Consider the following 18430-nt stretch of genomic DNA (forward strand, 5'->3'; position numbering starts at 1 on the left):
AGCTCCACCTCCACAGCTTTAGAGCTTTATCTGATGGGCAATCTTGAAATGGTTTTTCTGGCAGGTACCTACTACAAAAACAAAAGCTGCTCTTTCCAGAGCTCCTCAACATTGGTAAAAGACCACTTTCAGTTGTTTAGCTTTGGGGTATTCCTTACCTTAACAGAGAAAGGAGACCAAAAGAAGACTCACAATTTACTTTGAATGGCCACTGTGCAACCTGTGAGAGATTTTGTATGTTTCCCAGTGATTTACAGGCAAGGATGAGAGGACTAAACAAATTTTGAGCAGACACCTTTTCTGGAGTGTGGTGTCATGCCTTAACAATAGTGTTATCCCTTCTGGCAGGGCTATAAAGTAAGGGGATTATTAATTCAACAGTAAAAAGCACAGTAGGTAATTTGTGTTAGTCCTAGCTCTTTGTTTAATATTTTTTTTCCAAGGAAAAAAAAAAAAAAGACATTTACAAAGTGGCTGGAATACCTGGTAAGCTACCAGAAACAAGACTTGCAAGGGCTTGGGTAAGGATGACTCTCTCCTTTGATCCTGTTCCTTCTGCAGCGTGGCAGGCTAATACAGGACTAGTGCTGCATCTGCAAGCTCAGTGCAGGACCTGTCACACTGTGGGGTTGGAAATGAGGTCCTGCAGCCACTGCTGCCTCCTGGGACGTGGTGGTGTGGAAAAACACGAGAACTGATAGAGCTTTTGCTCTCCTGCCCATGCCCAGAGCACCCTGAATCTTCTCGTGTGATGAACATGCTGCAACGCGTGGTTTGTACCGTCATGGCTTTTTCAGTTTCTGGCATAAGAGACTGAATCAGTTTGCACAGCATTAAACAGGAATTGTGCTGAATGCTGCAATCAAATGCCAAATCCCTGTATCTCATTCATTAATAAGGTATTTTTTACTGAATGCTGAAATCAAATGCCAAATCCCTGTATCTTATTCATTAATAAGGTATTTTTTAATTTGGGATGTAATTAGTTTACATCATAAAAAACTCTAGATAAGCATTTTCTAAGAAACAGCTGACAAGCAGTCACATGGAAATAATCATAATTGCTGGAATAGAACTAAAACCTTTTTGCTTAAAAAGCTTCTAGTGCAACAGCAGTTGTGTTAGCCAGAAAATCAGAAAGTGTTTGTTTTTGCTATGTATGTCTAGGTGTACACACAAGGACTTCCCAATCATGGTGCTGCACTTTTTACTTTTTCTACAGTTCTTGCAAAGTAAATTGTAAAATGCCCAGCACCTTTGTGGTGTTACTCATCAGCATTCCCAAATACACCCGTTTAGTTGCCCGAGTGCAAGCCCTAAAGCTTTTGTCAGCTGCACAACAGCTCTTCCTCAGCTTTGGTTGTCTCTGAGCCACAGGAGGGAGATTTTTTATAATATCACAGAACTCCTCTGTCCTGAAACTTCAGAGCACTTGGAGTAACACAATGCCAATGATCAGCTGGTTATATTAGGTGTTTTTATATATGTATTTTATCACCCTCTAATGAAGATTAATGATGTGAAAGTACCACAGCCAGCAACAAAAAAACCTGCATATGGAAGTGTTTTGAAAAGCCAGCTACAGCTCAGGGATGAGACTGGTGGCTCCCCACTAAAAAGGCTCATTGGGACATGGGGTCCAGCCCCTTCACCTTGGCCAGAGGATGTGTCCCACAGGGCTGGCAGTCACCTCTCCACTTCACCCATTCTCTGTTTCCTCATTCCCAGCCTAACCCTCAGCTCATGCCCATCTCTTATGGAAAGGATCGACCAGTCTGGCTCCTGCTGCAGCAGCACTGGCTCAGGCAGGAAAACATGCCAAAACTTCACCAAGCAACAGGGAAACATGAGCAGGTTTGGTCTTGGTGTTGCCCAGGCTGCCTCTGAAGAGCACTGGCTGTGCAAGGCAGGCCTGCCCCTCGCCTGCTGACAGCCCTGCGTTATCTCCCCTGCCATCCTTCCCATCAGCTCATTCTGCTTGGCTCTACCAGTGACTCAGTCTATTAAATGGGCGTCATATTTTATTACAAACCTGAGCTAATTAATTACATGCTGTTAGGCAAAAAAAATGCAGGGCAGCTGTAGAGGGGAGCAGTGATGCAATGGAGGTGCAAACAGAAAAGCTGTCACTTCTGGAAAGGGAGAGAAAAGGATTAAAGAGTTAACATAACCAGAAGAGCGGCTTTCCTAAGTGGATCAGTCAATGGAGGCATTGGGAAAGCATGGCTTCATAGGGCTGCTGCCATGGGAAGCGCTGCCACCCACCATGCCAGTGCCTTGCAGGCCTGCAGAGATGGGGAGCTCCTTGTGCCTTTTCAAAAGTAGTCATTGCCATCGCTGCTAATTAAAACAAAAAAAAAGTGATGAGTTTCAGAAAAGATTTTTAAAGTTCTTTAAGTGGGGAGCATCTGAGCTAGCATGGAGGGATCCAGAAGAAGGAGAGTTTGGAAACATGGTGGAAAGTCACCATCCTCCTCTGGCCAGTAGTAAAGCAGGAGGAGGAAGTGCCTGCTCATCCTGGCTTTCTGTTCAGGTCAGCATCATAAGTATGCAGTCTAATCAGAAAATGGCAAGGCACCTCTTCCCAGGAAGAAATGGAGAGTTTCTGGCAGCTCTTTGTCTCAGCTGGTGCCTATGGGTAGGGAGGACACACTCCATCCCTTCAAGAGGAATAGCAAGCATGAGGGACATGAGTAAGGCCAGGGAGGAGGGTGACTTTCCACTGGCACGTCTGTCTCTTGGGGCACAGGCTGGGATTGTCTTTCAAAAGAAGGCTCACACTGACATGCACACATACATACAAGCACCCTTTAAAAACAATTTGGAAATTTTGGGTCCAAGGCAAAGGGTTAGTGGTGTGGTTTAAGAAGCCAAGAACATCATCATAGATGAGAGCATGAATCATTCAAACCACCTTTTGCAAAGGGGAAGTCGGCAGGAATCACACTGAAATTACCATGGGTGGCAACTCACACCCTGTGAAGGGCTGGCTAAGCCAATTTATTTTTTGCTATATGTTTGCTGCTCATGCTTGAAATCACACAGAAAAAAAACCACTTCTGCTTGCTCTGTAAAATAGCCTGTGTGCTTAGTGCTTGAGCTGGCACATCCCTGGTGATGGGTTCACCCTAGCTGGGGGCACGGTGACCACCAAAGCCACCCTATCACTCCCCTCCTTTGCTGGGGCAGAGGAAAGAAAATGCAATGAACAGCTCATGGGTCAAGATAATGACAGAATGCGATCACCCACCAATTGCTGTCATGGGCAAAACAGACTCAACTCAGGGAAATTAGTTTAATTCATTTGCCAGTTAACACCAGAGTAGGGTAATGCAAAATAAAAGCAAATTGCAAAACACCTCTCCCCATCCCTCCCTTCTTCCCAGGCTAAACTTTACTTCCGTATTCCTCTGCCTTCTTCTTCCCAGTAGCACAGGGTCACAGGGAATGAAGGCTGGAGTCAATTTATCACACTGTTTCTGCCTCTCCTTCCTCCTCAAAACAGGGCTCCTTACACACTTCCTCTTCTCCTGTGTGAGATCTTCCAGGGGCTGCAGGTGGATCTTTGCTCCAGCCATGGACCTCCACAAGCAGCAGGGGCACAGCTGCCTCACCACAGTCTGCACTATATGTTGCAGGGGAATCTCTGCTCTGGCACCTGGAGCACCTCCTCCCCCACTTCTTCATGGATCTTGGTGTCTGCAGATTTGTTCCTCTCCCATGTTCTCACTCTTCTCTGGCCAAAATTTGTTCCTGGGCAGCAAATTTTCCCCCTTCTTAAATGTGTTATGACAGCAGAGCTACCACAGTCACCAATGGTCTCAGTTTGGCCAGCAGCAGGTCCATCTTGGAGCTGGCTGCCATTGGCACTGTTGGGCATGGAGAAGGTTTCTAAAAACTTCTCACAGAAGCCACCAGTGTAGACCCCTGCTACTAAAACCTTCCTGTGCAAACACAATACACCCTGTTTTCCAATGCCACATGAAAGCAGAGTAAATGAAAGGGGGAAAATTCTTCCCATATGCACCACTACACTCTCAAAGCCAAACCCATGGACTCACTAGAGAGTCCAGCACAATTGGTAGATGTGCACTTGCAGAGCTCTCTGACAAGCCAAGGCTATGTGCACCTTGGGGCCAGCTCCTCAGAAAGCCATCTTTTTTATTTGCTGGCACTGGCCAAGTCCCTCCAGCAGCCGCACAGTGTCTGGTAGGTATCTCAGAGCCCTGGCTAAAACACAGTCAGAAATGGCACAGATTTTTGAATGCATTATTAGCAAATGCAAGTGACTCACTGCTTTCAAAACAGCAGTGTTATCACTGTCTCACTTACCAGAGAGGACAGGTTCTGTGCAACTGAGGAGCTCACAAAGAAATGTATGTCATCATGTGCTGGGTGCATCCCTGGGCACTAGCACTGCAGCTTCTCATCAACGGAAAACCTTCAAAGCAACTGAAAATATAATTGGATTAGAGACTAGAACATTTTTCAAGAATGGTTGTGCACTTCCTGTAGACTTTTTACTTCAGGAAATAAAATTTAAAAGGATAAAGTGTTTTGAACAATGTAATTATGTCATGTGTCTCATCCTATACTCTATCTTTGCCTCTTTAATACTTTCAGCCAGTTTACTAAGTGACATACCATATTTTTGCATAGAATTATAGAACAATTTGGACTAGGAGATCTCTCTGGTGACCTTCTGACCCAATTTCCTACTTAGGTCAGGACCACTTTTTAATGACCAAGAAGCTCCTCAGATATCCCCTTCCCATTACTGAAAATGCGCCTTTCCAAACATTCACTCTTTGGACACCTTGGCTAACCCAGGGACTGGACAGAAGGAGGTTGGAGGTGTCTCAGCTGTTAGTGGAGAGAGTGAACCATGGAGGATCTGAAGCAAGAGGTTAGGGAGGGGCTTTGAGACTCAACTGGCCCATCTGTTACCTACCTGCACATAGAGACAGTCTGGTTTTCTTCTAAAACAGGACAAACTGATAGCCAGCTACTTTCTGGAAAAAATGGTGATTCCTAGAAAGAAAAAAAAAAATAAAAAAAAAATCCAGAATTTTCAGAATTTGGCATAAGAACAGGGTATATGAGGTCCAACTCCAGGAGCCATGACCAAAAGCTCCACAAGAAAAAACGTTTAAAAAAGGTGAACTTACAACATGCCACCAGGAGAGTCTCAAAGCCTTTTAAGCTGTGCATATAGAGGTCTGTATTTTTTATGAAATATCCAACAGACCAGCACAGAACTTGTGCTCCAGAAGGGAAACAGGACATACAAAGGGAAAAACCTGATAGAAACCTGAAAAACAGCAGGCAGCAGCGACATCCTACTAAGGAGAAGGGTAAGAAATGTTAAACAGACAAACAGAAATTTCTCTTACACACTTAGAAAGAAACAGGATGGTATTTTAAAGCATAAAAAAATAAGTGAAGACATTAAAAATCTGCAGGTTTACGTCTTGCTACATACTCATGAGTTCTGGAAATTCTGCCAACAATATAATTGACCTGCTCATTTTCATTTTGAGAACATCCTGATGTACCAGGGAAATTCCTGAAGTCTTACAGAGCACCAGCATTAAGCCACTGATAAAAGGCATGAAGACGAGCATGTTAATGGCACAACATTTATTCTGACATCAACTCAGGACAAACTGACAAGACTGCTGACTGACAAGACTGGACTGACAGATGACAGGAGCAGAAACTAATGCTGCTCAACACTTCAGTGAAAATGTTACTGGTAAATTGTAACAGAAAGAGCAGATAACTCTGGATGGGCAGGGGAGGAGGAAAAAATGAGAAACAGCAGAGGGGACACCAAGGGCAGAGGAGGAGAAGGAAGGGAGCAGGGGAGGAGGTACTCCCAGAGCTGAAGCACATACCCAGTGCACATATGAGGATTCACACCAGGGAAGGTTTGTCCAGCAGCCCAGAGAGGACACCATGCTGGAGCAGGGGAAAAGCATGAGAAGGAAATAGCAGCCATTATGGACTGACCCCAACTTCCATTCCCACATCTCCCTGTGCAACCTGGGTGTAAAAGGAAGCAGAAGAGTTGAGGATGAAGCTGAGCCTGTGAGAAGTGTGAGAAGAAAGGTATTGTTTTAATGTTTATCTTTGTTTTTCACTACCTGAATCTATTTTAATTGACAAAATATTTCCACCCACCTGCATCAATTGTAGTCTGCCTGTGATGCTAACTGGCAAATTACCAAGCTCCCTGTCCTTCCTGTGACACAAGGCCTGTCTCACACATTTTCTGAGGATGGAGGTGTGAGTGAGGGAGCAGCTGGGAGGGCTGTTTGGGAAGGTGAAGCCACCACATACAGATCGTGGGAAGCAAAAAGCAAAGGCATTAACTATTTTAGGAAAAAATCCCAGATGATTAACAAAGCTAATAAATAAAGGGTAAGGAAGACGATCGTAGGGATATATTCTTGCTTCTCCCAGGAGCCTGTCCTTGGATGCCATAGGTCAGGGGCCCATTGCCATCTCATGCTATTCCAAAAACTGAAATGGAACGCTATTGGTAGATTGATTTTCCTTACAGGTATTTTTTGCCTTGTACACATCTACCAGATTAAAAAAAAAATCAAGCAGTTTGCCTGGAAATATTGATTTTTAATCTTGTTTGCCCTTCATGATTAATTTAACTAAAGAGAAGGAGCTTTTGTAAGCGTTTGCAACTGTTTGCATGTGCTGTGCTTTCTGTAATCCATCCCCTGTGTAGCTTAACTTTAAACATAAGGCTTTCCAGAGAGCTGCTGCCAAGGCTCCGGGGGCCAATAAAGAGCTGAGCGATGTTTTCCAAAATATCCACTAGAGGGAACTCAATGACCTCCGAGTGGAGACAGGTTTGCGGTCCAGCGGCTGGGAAAGGGAGCCCGAAGAAAATGTCCCCGATGGCTGCATTAACAATAGCGGAGCTCAGGGCAGCACCGCAAAGCGCGCTGCGTAGGACTTCAGGGGAAAGAAATGTCGGACGAGCTTAAATCCATCAGGATCATATCTGTACACACACAGCTCCAGTGGCCCCAGACTGCCAGGTGGAAATGGGGCAATGGGAAATGGGGTTTGTGGCCCTTCCCTGGGATGTGTGAGCCCGTATCCAGCCCCACTGTGCTGGATGTGGGGCTGACTGGAGCCCAGTTCACATATCTGTGACAGAACATTGCTGGGATTTCTTCCTTTCTTTCCTTCTTTTGCTGTCTGACCTTCATTTGGGGCAACCTCTGTGCAAGTTGGTTTGGCATAGATAATGTTTCCTGGGGAAAAAAAGTGCATTTTTTCATACTGCTGACCACTGAGAGAGTTGAAGTGGGATACTGTGGTTTAACCACCTATCTCATAAAACAGCAGTGATTATTGTTCCACAGAGATCAATTTTTTTTCTTAATCAGACACAATCAGTTTAAAAGGGTAGCCAATGACTGGTCTTTTTTTTTAGAAAAAAATAGATAATTTTACCATGTAAATAAAACACAGAGGTTTTATAAATCAACCAAATCTCCTGGTCACAAATTTTCCCCATTAAATGCTACAAAGGACAAGTAAAATGCTAGGCATGGCCTCAGAATGCTAGCCCTGCAAGGATATGCCATTCATCTTTTGCCTTCTGCTTCCAACAAATCAATAATAAGCATCTTATTTCAGTGTTGAAAGAGAAGATTTTTACTATCCACCAGGACATCTGAGTTACTGACCTTGAATGCTAATCAGTATTGTTTGAATGTTCTCACCAGGTTTAGAACTGAGACTAAAAAAAAAAAAAAACTAATTAAATCAGCAGGGGGCACAATTTCTTCAAAATATCACAGGATTATCCAGCCATGTGCTGTGTATTCTTTCTGTTTCACAGAGCAGAGCTGCCCACCAATTCTGTTTCTAAAAACCTAATGTGTTTTTTCTGTGTTAACCTGTTCAGGCCCTGAACTTTCCCACAGGGAAACCTCAGATCTTACTGACATAGTTCATGCTCCTGCAAAGGGATCCTCTGCCCTATCAAAGGGTCAATCCTCCAGTACATTGCTTAAATCATCCTAGCATCCTTTTTTTTTTTCTTTTCCCAAAGGTCCAAGTTTTCTGGGGGCAGCCCAAGCCTTGGCTGCTTTACCAGAATGCTGAAGAAGTGCTGATTCACTGCCATGGGTCAGGGGACCAAGGCCAAAGGTCCAGGGGGGATGCACCCCTGAAATCCTTCTTAGCAAAAAGCAAACAGGAAATCCTCTTCCCCCTCCCCTAATATTTAGCTTTCTCCCCATTATGTCCTATTGCAAATACTCTATTGAAATACACCTTCATATTAGATTCAAAACTCAGGGATAAAGCAAAGGTCAAGGGTAACTGTGGGTGAATATATTTTTATCTACTTTTAGTTCAGGATAATGAATTTTCCCCATTTCTCTAGCACACCTGCTGTGTGTACTTGTCATTTCTTTACCAGTTACACCTCTGGATGATTTTCACCTGCAGATCAGGCAGGGCAAAACCAGTGAAGATCCAGAAGGTGGGATGGTGCTCTAAGATGGAACACAGTCAGGTCTGATGTCCACAGCAGTATGGACAGATGACAAAAGAAGCTCTCTAGTAAGTACATATCCTTATTTTCTGTATGTCACCTTGGATAATCTATCCAAAGGCTCATGCTATTTTCATTGGAAATTCTCATTCAGACTGTCTCAAGTTCTTGGAAATTCAAGTTCACCTTAGTCTTTGATCAATAGAGAAGAGGATTCTCTCCTTGAATCAATGATTGTACGTAGATTTGGAGGCTCAGATTGACTGAATTTGCTTTGTCTTGCTATAAAAATTGGTAATATCACACAACTATGTGAGTCAATCAAAGTTCAGAATACAGAATAACCCTAAATGTGTGGCTCGTCATGGTTTATAAAGCAACATATTAGTTATTTTAGTAATTACACAGTCTTTTTGTTTCATGTAGATTCCCTGCCTTCACTCTAATTAGGTCCCTTTGCTTCAGCATTAATCGTCTTTCATGTGCATCTCCCCCCTTCCTGCTTTTTGATGCCTCAGAAAATGAAATGGGGTTGGTAAGGCGCCTGTCTGGGCTTTCTTGTACAGGTCTGAGTGACAACACAGTATCTCCATTTCTGCTAAGATTCTGGCAGGAGGAAATCTGCACAATCAAGAAGACTTCCCAGAAGACAATGAACTTAATCTCTCCTGCTTCCTCAGTGAATACACAGGTGTGGATTAATGGACACCCACCCTTTTCTGAGCTCAGGCACAAATCATGGCTCATGAAGTGGACCCATCTTACTGCCAGTTGCTAAAAGGCCTTAGTGATGCAACCTTAAAGAGCTCTTAAATGCTGAGGAAAGAAAATGCAAACAAGTGCCCACAGCCCCTCTGACACTTCATTGAAGACATTTGTACTAAGTGGGCTGACAGTTGCTCAGTAATGTGTGAGCGAATTGCAGAAGCAAACGCCACAGGAAGAGTCAATCAGCAACACTGGCAACCTACTGTCTGGGTATTTCCAAGAGGGGAATATATGAAGACAAAAAACAAAACACAAACAAAAATCAGTTTTTTTATCTTCAGGGTTAAGGAGAGAAAGAGGTAGTTGATATTTGCCCACCATAAAATCCATACATCTCAGACAATGGAAAGGTAAGGGCAGGCACTGATCTCTTCTCTGTGGTGACCAGTGACAGGACCCAAGGGAATGGCCTGAAGTTGTGTCAGAGGACTTTTAGCTTGCATAAAGTTCTTCCCACAGAGGGTGGTTGGGCACTGGAGAAGGATCCCCAGGGAAGGGCTCACAGCACCAAGACTGACAGAGTCCAAGAAGTATTGGACTTGGGGATCTTGGGCATAGTGCAGGACCAGGAGTTAGACTCAGTGATCCTAGTGGGTCCCTTCCAACTCAGCACATTCCATGATTCTTTCAATATTTGGGTGTTCTCGGTAGCTTTTGGATATTTCCTTATATCCATCACATTGCAGTTTCTTCTCTGAGATGGTTTCTACCATTGCACAATCTTACCAAAGGCTGCACAAGTGTTTAAACTCCTTTTTGCCCCTGGCTGTGGCAGCTGGCTGATCTGTGTTGGTGCTCCTCTTGGGAGGCTGCTCGGGGGAGGACATACTTCTGCAAAGGTGGAGTTTGTGTTCTGCTATCCATGACATAGAACAAGTGTTGAATGCTGGACTGCTCTTTCAAGATGAATGGAAAGCCTCCAGCTAACTTCTAGCTTGAGGTAGAAGCAAGAAGAGATTTTCCCTGTGTTCATTTGTTTGCTGAACATTCTCTGAAGATCATAATTTTTAACTTTGTGTTTAAAGATTAGGTGACCAAAACTGTCTAAAGCATTTGAATACAGGAGTACTACTGACTCATGAAGTGGCATTTTTTCATTTCTCTATCTCAGTCCTTTCTGTGTTTTGCTGAAGATGCCTAGAAATTTTGGACAAAATGTCTAACAGCAGGGTCCTAGAAGGATCCTGCTGTTAGATTATAGTCCCAAAGATTGCCCACATTTTGTCCAAAAAAGGCAGATTCACAAAGAGATGAAAAAGGGGACAGACAGCTCAACATATTTCTGTGAAGGATCATTATCTCATACTGACAACAGCCAATTTTCTCTTTTATCTTGTTTCATAAGTGCCTTTCTTTTGCCAGTTTTTCCTGGAGTTTCCCTAGTTCAGGAAAGACAGATTTACCTAAAAATTGTTCTGCCCTCTTCAAATTTTTAACTCTGCACTCTGTACTTTTGAGGTCTTTAAATGTGTTTTAAAATGGTCAACAAGTTTGCATTTTTCCAACCTCTTATTTCCATTTCTGCTTTTACTAATATGTGTTTCACCCTTTTTTTTTTTTTTTTCTGCTTCAGTTTTGTTTTCCCCCTGTAAAAAGCTGAAGACATCTCTCCTACATAGCCCTTGATCCTTAGCCAAAATCATAACTGGTATGTGATGTGTGAGTGGATATACAAACTCTTGAAAGTCTCTGTAACTTACATCATGTAAACCACTTCCCATTTTACTCTTTATTTAACAAAATTTGATAGCATTGCTTTTTTTCTAGTGTTTCAATATGTTTTTCAGTAAATGTTATGTACAAGATGATCAGCATGTAAAATACTTAAGGAAGTCCAGATATATGTATAAAACATATCTAGCACCAGTCTTTGGCATAAATAGATACAAATATATTTACTCATGCATACTGTATATATACAAAAAGAGAAGCACTGCATCCAAGCTGTCCACGGGAGCAATGCCATTGGGAGTAGCAGAGATTAGCCAAGATATTTCCTGGCAATATCCTTGCTTTGGGAGAGAATAAGGGTGCTGAGCAGGAGCAAATCCCAGACTTTATACCACAGTGCTCACACCTTTTTTGCACCACTCTTAGGCGTCAGCCACACCCGGGATTGCTACATTTTAGCCACCAGTTTGGCAGTTCAGGGCCAGAGCTTCAGGATCTGGAAACAAAAAGGGGAAGCAGCACAGTGGGGATCAGGAGTTGGGCAGGCTCAATCTCATGGGGACTCCTCTTGGTTTTGCAACCTGGCAGCAGAGCAGCATTCCCTTGGATTTCGTCCCCATTTGAAAACCTGAGGCTGTTAAACTGGCACTCCTCTTATCATACGCACCCATTGTGCTGAATTTTTGAAGCAAAACGAGCAATATTACAGCAGAGATGGGTTTCTTGCTCTGCTAGATGATGTCGTCATATTGATGTATGGACACCCAGGAATGCATCTGTCTTGATTAATTCATTCCTAGTGGGCAATGCTCTCTGTTTTCTAACTTCTCAGCAATGCAGGCCATTAATTAAAATGTATGGCTCTCTCAAGTGCTATTTTAATTGCATTTCAAGTCCAACTTACAGGGCTGGCAAATAATAAAACTGGGTATTATGTCCATTCAGAAATGCCAAAAGATATAGGGGGAACAGACAACTCCTGCAATTTATCTGCAGCCCCATGCTGCTCAGTTACTGAGAGTGCCATTTGTTTGATTAATGGATGTTGGGTTTTTTTCTATAAAAATCAACAATTTTAATATTGTTTTCCATCAGAAACTATTTGTGCCTTGCTTGTGGATTAAAGAGAAACTTCTTTAGCATGTCTCCCACATGCTGGTGAAATCATCACTCAGAGCAACCTCTCCTGGCCTGGAAGGACAGAAGCTGTTCCGGGCACTTTGCATCCATGTGGCTTGGTTGCCTGCTCATTTGTGACTGTATTACTCCATTGCCTGCCCTGCACTTCTTTCTCAAGGAATCTCCCATGGCCTTCTCATCTTCTTCTCCCTTCACTTCTCCTCCTCCCACCCCTTTTGATTGGATGGGCAGTGTGGAAAGCCCATGTGCCCTCCCTGAGGTGCTGCAGGGAGCTCAGTGGGTGGCAAAGGCTCAGAGTCCCATTAGCCACAGTAACAGGGTAGAGGTTCACACCTCAGGCTCCCAAACCTGGTAGGATCGTTGATACTTTCATATTCAAATAGCTGTGATCAAACACCACTTTTCAATGGTCCTCCTGTTGCCTCCTCCTGCTCCATAGGTGCCAGGGCCCACTGCAGAGTGGATATAACTGCAGGAAGATTAGAATCCCCCAGAGTCATGTGGTGACACCAGGATGTCACTGTCGTCTCATGTGGCCCCTTCCATGGGGATCTCCAAGCAGCTTGTCTCATTCCCACTCAGCATTCATCTGTAGAGCTCTAAAGTTTCCCTCCTTGGTCAGTATTGCCTTACCAGTGTTTTCTCCTGATATTGAGATGGAATAATTATGTTTTGGTTGAACACCTGCATCCTACTTCTGATCACTACTGACTCCATCAGAAACACCTCCCATCCATATGCCACTTTTCTGTCTTAGCAGAAAAGTCAGAGAAAGTTGTGGGATTAAAAGTTCTCCTTAGACACCACAGTACCTTTTCTTACTACAGGGAACAAATATTTACATATATATTTAAAATAAAGGAAGAGCTTTCCAATAAGAAAGTCTGGTTCTTGCTCTTTGTACCACTTGCTTCACCAGCCTCACTTCTTTTGTCTTGGCGGTGCAAAGCAGCTGGAAATCACCCTCAGACTCAGCCCATCCTCACAGAAAGGTTACTAGGACTGGGGCAAAGCTGTACAATGCAGTAGGGGAAGATTTGCCAAGCAGGTTACTCTGCCAAGGGAGTGCTTCAGGCTTCAGGAAGCTCCTGATTGTTTCTGTAACCTGGGACACGACATGGATGCAGCTGACAGGACCAGCAATTGTATTTTAGCTCCAGCCTGCCTCTGTAAACTCTGAAACCAGCCTTCCTCTTACCCATTTCCAAAAGGTCACTGACAGTATCTCACAGATTCACAAAGGGATAGTGATTCACAGAGTTTCAAGAGGCTAAAGGTTGTAGAGGATGAAAAGCCACATCCATTTATTTTAAAATCAGTATATTGATATGTATTTGTGGGAACTGTAGTTTCAACAGAAGTCACTGTATTCATTCCATCCTTGCTTACATGTACTGAGCACAGCAGACATATCTACCTATTGATTTCATATTCATATATATAAATATTGGGGTTCCTAAATCATGGTTGTAGAGGAAATGTTTTTCTTTATTAACTATTAGCCTGAGTTGCCCATTTGGATGCAGCTCACTGTGCACCCCCATGAATTTTATAACATTCCTAGGAATAAATAGATTAGTCCTGGGTTTAAGAGTGCAGCTGGTATCAAAAATGATGAGTAGATGAAGAGAGACCATTGACTTTGTCAAGAGAATCTGTGTGATGCACATATGAGCAGCTGAAATGAGGAGCACCTGATGCCTGCTGTGACATTCCATTATCCAGTGTCTGCCATGCTTATCACACAAAACAAGATGGGGTTATCTGGGTTCTGTGTCAAACCCTGGAATATTCATACTGGGTCTTCCCATTCTCATTTGAAACACAGACCTTTAGACCATTTTGACAGACACGATTTTTTTTTTTTTTTTTTAATCCTGTTGCAACTGATACTTCTTTGGCTTCTTTGGCTGTATAATAGTTTTGCTGCCAATTTCATTGCTTGTTTCATAGTATTTGGTCTGACCTGACACCTATCTGTTACCTGGTAGAGCTTCTCCCCTTCACTGGAGAAGAGCATTCCTGACTTAGACAGTAGCAGACTTCTGATTTATTGAAATTTCCTCACCATCTTTTATCAAGATGAACAAGAGTTAACTAATACAGAGAAGAGCGTGCCCAGTGCTTACCAGACAATTTGAATTTGTCTAGCATTCCTTTAAATATTTTAATCAGATGAGTGCTAGGGGAAAGCTTGGTCTCATTAATTGGTACACTGAAAATGTTCATGGATAAACTCCTGAGGGAAGAATTGCAGGATGTGGGTTATTTTAAGCAGCATTTGCCTGCCTGTGCAGAACTGAAAATGCATGTGATCTACAACACCTGACAAATAAAAAATTTGAGCAATTACGTGGAGATAAGAAAACCTGTGTATTCTATGCTGAATTATAAATCACACTGCATGGACAGGTGCAAGGGAGCAATTGCACTGGCTAACAAAAGGCCAGACAAGTCCAATTACATAACAATGGCCTCAAATCCAACTTTTAATCTCCTCTCAGACCCTCATCACTATGAGGAAGGGAAAATCTTTGAATGTTTAATACACCATCAAGCTATTAAAATGTATTAAATAAATTAAACACCCAGGAGCCTTAAGAACTTAAAACCTGTGCTATTTTGGACAAATTAAAGTTGGCTCTGAATAAATGTTAGCTTCCCTTTCATAGGTTGCCTCTTAACTTGGGAACATGTAATCCCAAATCCTTTCTCAGTGCAATGCACCTTGGCAGGCTTGGTTGTGCCAGTCAGATGCTGATGTGAGGTACAGTCAAATTGCTTGAGCATACACTAGATAGGTGTGTAGGTTTACTGAAAGCACATTTTAGGTCGGTGATTATCGTAACTTATCAGCTGATTTACTTACCAATGACATCAGCTATGTTGTGTGCCAGGCTGCCATTTGAAAAATTTTCCCTTTGATGGCTCCTGCTCTGACTTGTCTTTTAGTAACCTCAGCCTGTGTTACTTCCTCAGTATTGCCTCCACAGCTTTTATGGACCACAATATGATGCTGATATAGGCCTTAAGGGAACCTTCTTTAATGGATTCTCTTAGGCAGATCAGTCCCTCGGTGTGGCTCACCGTATGGCCCCAGATGCAGAAGTACTGCTGTGGTTTCCCCACTTGCTCTAATATTTGGACTGGCCCTCACCACTTCATTTTTCCCCATGTTGCCTGATCCTGGAAGTTGGTTACAACCCACAAGAGTCAATATTAGAGGTTTTTCTCAGCCCGATTTTGAGGCACTTGAAAGAGGCTCTTTGGGATGTACTTAGGAAAAGGAGCAGCTTTGGGACAGATTCTTCTGACCAAAACCGGGACACCCTCCAATAGTGAACTGGAGAGTACCATGGGTCCCAGCTGGGACCCTGTAGCCTTCATCCCACAGAACCACTAGATCTGTGAGTCTCTGGAAAATGCTCACAATTTCCCACAAGAGTGGTGTGGAAACATTCACACCCACTCACACCTGCATTTCCATAATGACAACGTCAAGCTCACATCGGCTTCAAAGCTAAGGGAGGGAGACTGGGGGACCTTTTTTTAATGCTGTGGTGCTGCATTTTACCTGTTTATTTCTTTTGAACACCTCCACACCTTCACTGCAGGCTGCAGAAAGGAGCTCCTCCAGGAGCAATCCAGAATTAGTGTCAAGGAATGACACTATTTCAAAGCAGTTGATTGGGTTTTATGACAAGAGCTAGTATTACCTATCTATAAGAACCTTAACTTTTAAGCTTCTAAAATTTGCTGTACATGCTGGGCAGTGATAAAATGGGCAACAAAACCACAGCTGAAGTGTTTGGACAGATGAGCCCCTATGATGTACAGCTTTAATGACAAATTATAGAGGTTGGCAATACAGTTAAAATTAATGGATTTAAATAAAGTACTATATTTCTACTTAAATCCCAAGGATTTGTTACACTAGTCTCTTCAAAAATGTGTCATAGCCTGACTGCTTATGCATAGGTATTTTCTTCATGATGATGCAGGTTACTTTAGAGACATCAAATTTATAAGAAATATACATACCACAGAAAAATGAATTCCCAAAGACTTTGTATGAACTGTGGGCACAGAAGGGATGAAGGCAATTGTGAGACAGTGTAAAGTGGCACAAAAGTAAAAACCGTCTTCTGCAGCTGCAAAAAACATTGTAATTGTTGCTTTGGAGACATCTTGATGACCGTGAAATCAGCTGGGGTTTAGGAGAGAATAACACAGTAGAAGGATAAGAGGATTTTGTGGGCTGCAATTTATTTATTTGAACATTTCGTTGCTCAGAACCTAACCCCAGAGCAATCTAATATTGCATGGAATGATGGTCCACGTACACTCATCTCAGCTCCATTGTACACTATGATTTAAAGAACAAAGACAACAACTTAAAGGGTACTTTGTCACTGCTGCTCTAACAGAGCTAAAAAATAAAGAGGTTAGAGACACTGCTTGATAAAATGGTTTTAGGCTCAAAGAGAGCAGATTTAGATTTGAAATAGTGAAGAAATTCTTTACTGTGAGGGTTGTGAAGCAGTGGAACAGGCTGCACAAAGAAGCCATGGATGTCCCATCCCTGGAAGTGTTCAAGGCCAGGCTGATGGGGCTTTTAACAACTTGATCTAGTGAAAGGCATCACTGCCCACAGCAGGTAGGTAGAACTAGGTGATATTTAAGGTTTCTTCCAACTCAAACCATTCCATGATTCTATGACAAAGCAATCCTCCAAGTTCACTCTACCTGCAGTACAAATGAGGTTAGAGATGTAATTGCAAAAGTTATCAAGTTTGATTCAGTGTTACAAAAATGGCAGGTTTAATTAAGAAAGAAATAACCTTAAAGACATTTTATCAAGGTATTGATAATTAAATGTATGGTGATTGTATATTAACTATATTTAAGGAAAAAACTTTGAAATACCTGAAAAGGACCTTTGGTTAGTGGCAGCTAATGCATACCCTAAGAGAAGACAGAGAAAGTTAAATGGGACCCTGTGTTATTGTATGTCCCTTTTTCTTAGCCTAACAAGCCAAAATATATAAATAAGTAGGCAATCACCTTCCTCTCCTCAAAAAGAAGATAAACATATTTTTTTCCAACTAGCAGAAAATTGGTGTGATAATTGTAGCACCTGTAATCTCAAAACTACCAAAACCACCAATTATTATAGCAAGACACTTGAAATGCCATCTTTTTGGAAATACTATGTTTCTAAATAGGGATGTATAATTAGAGTCTGACTGTCACTATGCATCTGTGCTCATAGAAATAAATACTAAAAGCAGTGAAGTGTCTGGAGTCCAAATGTAAGAGGACCTAAAAACCAAGGATGGGTTTCTGGTAAGCCCAGTAGTACAGAGCAGGAACACACCCCCACAGTTTTGTTGATTTCAGGGTTGTTTTTTCATTTGCAGTGTCCTTCCCATTATTCCCCACATATATTCCCTTTACAGAGGGATGGTGGTTTGCACCATGTCTCTGATAATATCATGCCTTAGTCAAGCTGTCTGCTATGCCACAAAGCTCAAGTTTTTATATCTTCCACACCAGAAAGCACTGAGTGAATGAGACCTGTGAAAACCCAGGGTGGACACACTTTGATCTCTGCAGTTCAGGGAACAAAGAGAACATGTCACACAGCTCTTGCCTGGATGTCTCACCCAACTTGCCCTGCTCTCTCCATAGGGTAGCATATGGCAATAGAGTCTACATCACCCATTGCTATTGTCTTCTGTGGTATGAACAGGTCCCTTTGTGACTACTGGCTGCTTCATATTAGTGTTTCTCTTCTAATTAATACAGCAGGTTACTTGAAAGCAGAAAGTTAGGATCTCAGCTCTCTGTAGTCTTGCTTTTGCTGTGTTTTTTGGGGTCTCATTCCAGGCAATAGAGAAGCCATCTTCTGCCACCATAAATCTACCTCACTGTTCTCATGCTTCTGAGCAGGCTGCAGGATTTACAAGGAGGATGGAGATGTCTCCTTTTGTTTCACTAGAATACTGAACCCAAGGTACCAGAAGCTGTGGTCACAGTCCAGTGCCTTGGATGTCAGAAAGGACAGGGAATAATACCCAGGTAGAACATCTCCTTCTGCATTCAAGTAGGGCAGGACTTTGTCACTACCTGAGGGGTTATGGGGGGCTCTTAGATACATACACACTTGAGCAAGATTGCTTCTCTCTCCTGGCCTTGCAGCAAGCTTGCTTCAGGTCAACCCTCAGTAGGATGCTGGAATGCTCTGTGCCTCAGAAAGGCTGGAAGCAAGGCCATCCTCTGTGCTTCAGAAAGACCATCCATGCCTCTGCTGCTGCA

The sequence above is a fragment of the Lonchura striata genome, chromosome 3 (genome assembly GCF_046129695.1).
Source record: "Lonchura striata isolate bLonStr1 chromosome 3, bLonStr1.mat, whole genome shotgun sequence".
Taxonomy (NCBI): Eukaryota; Metazoa; Chordata; class Aves; order Passeriformes; family Estrildidae; genus Lonchura; species Lonchura striata.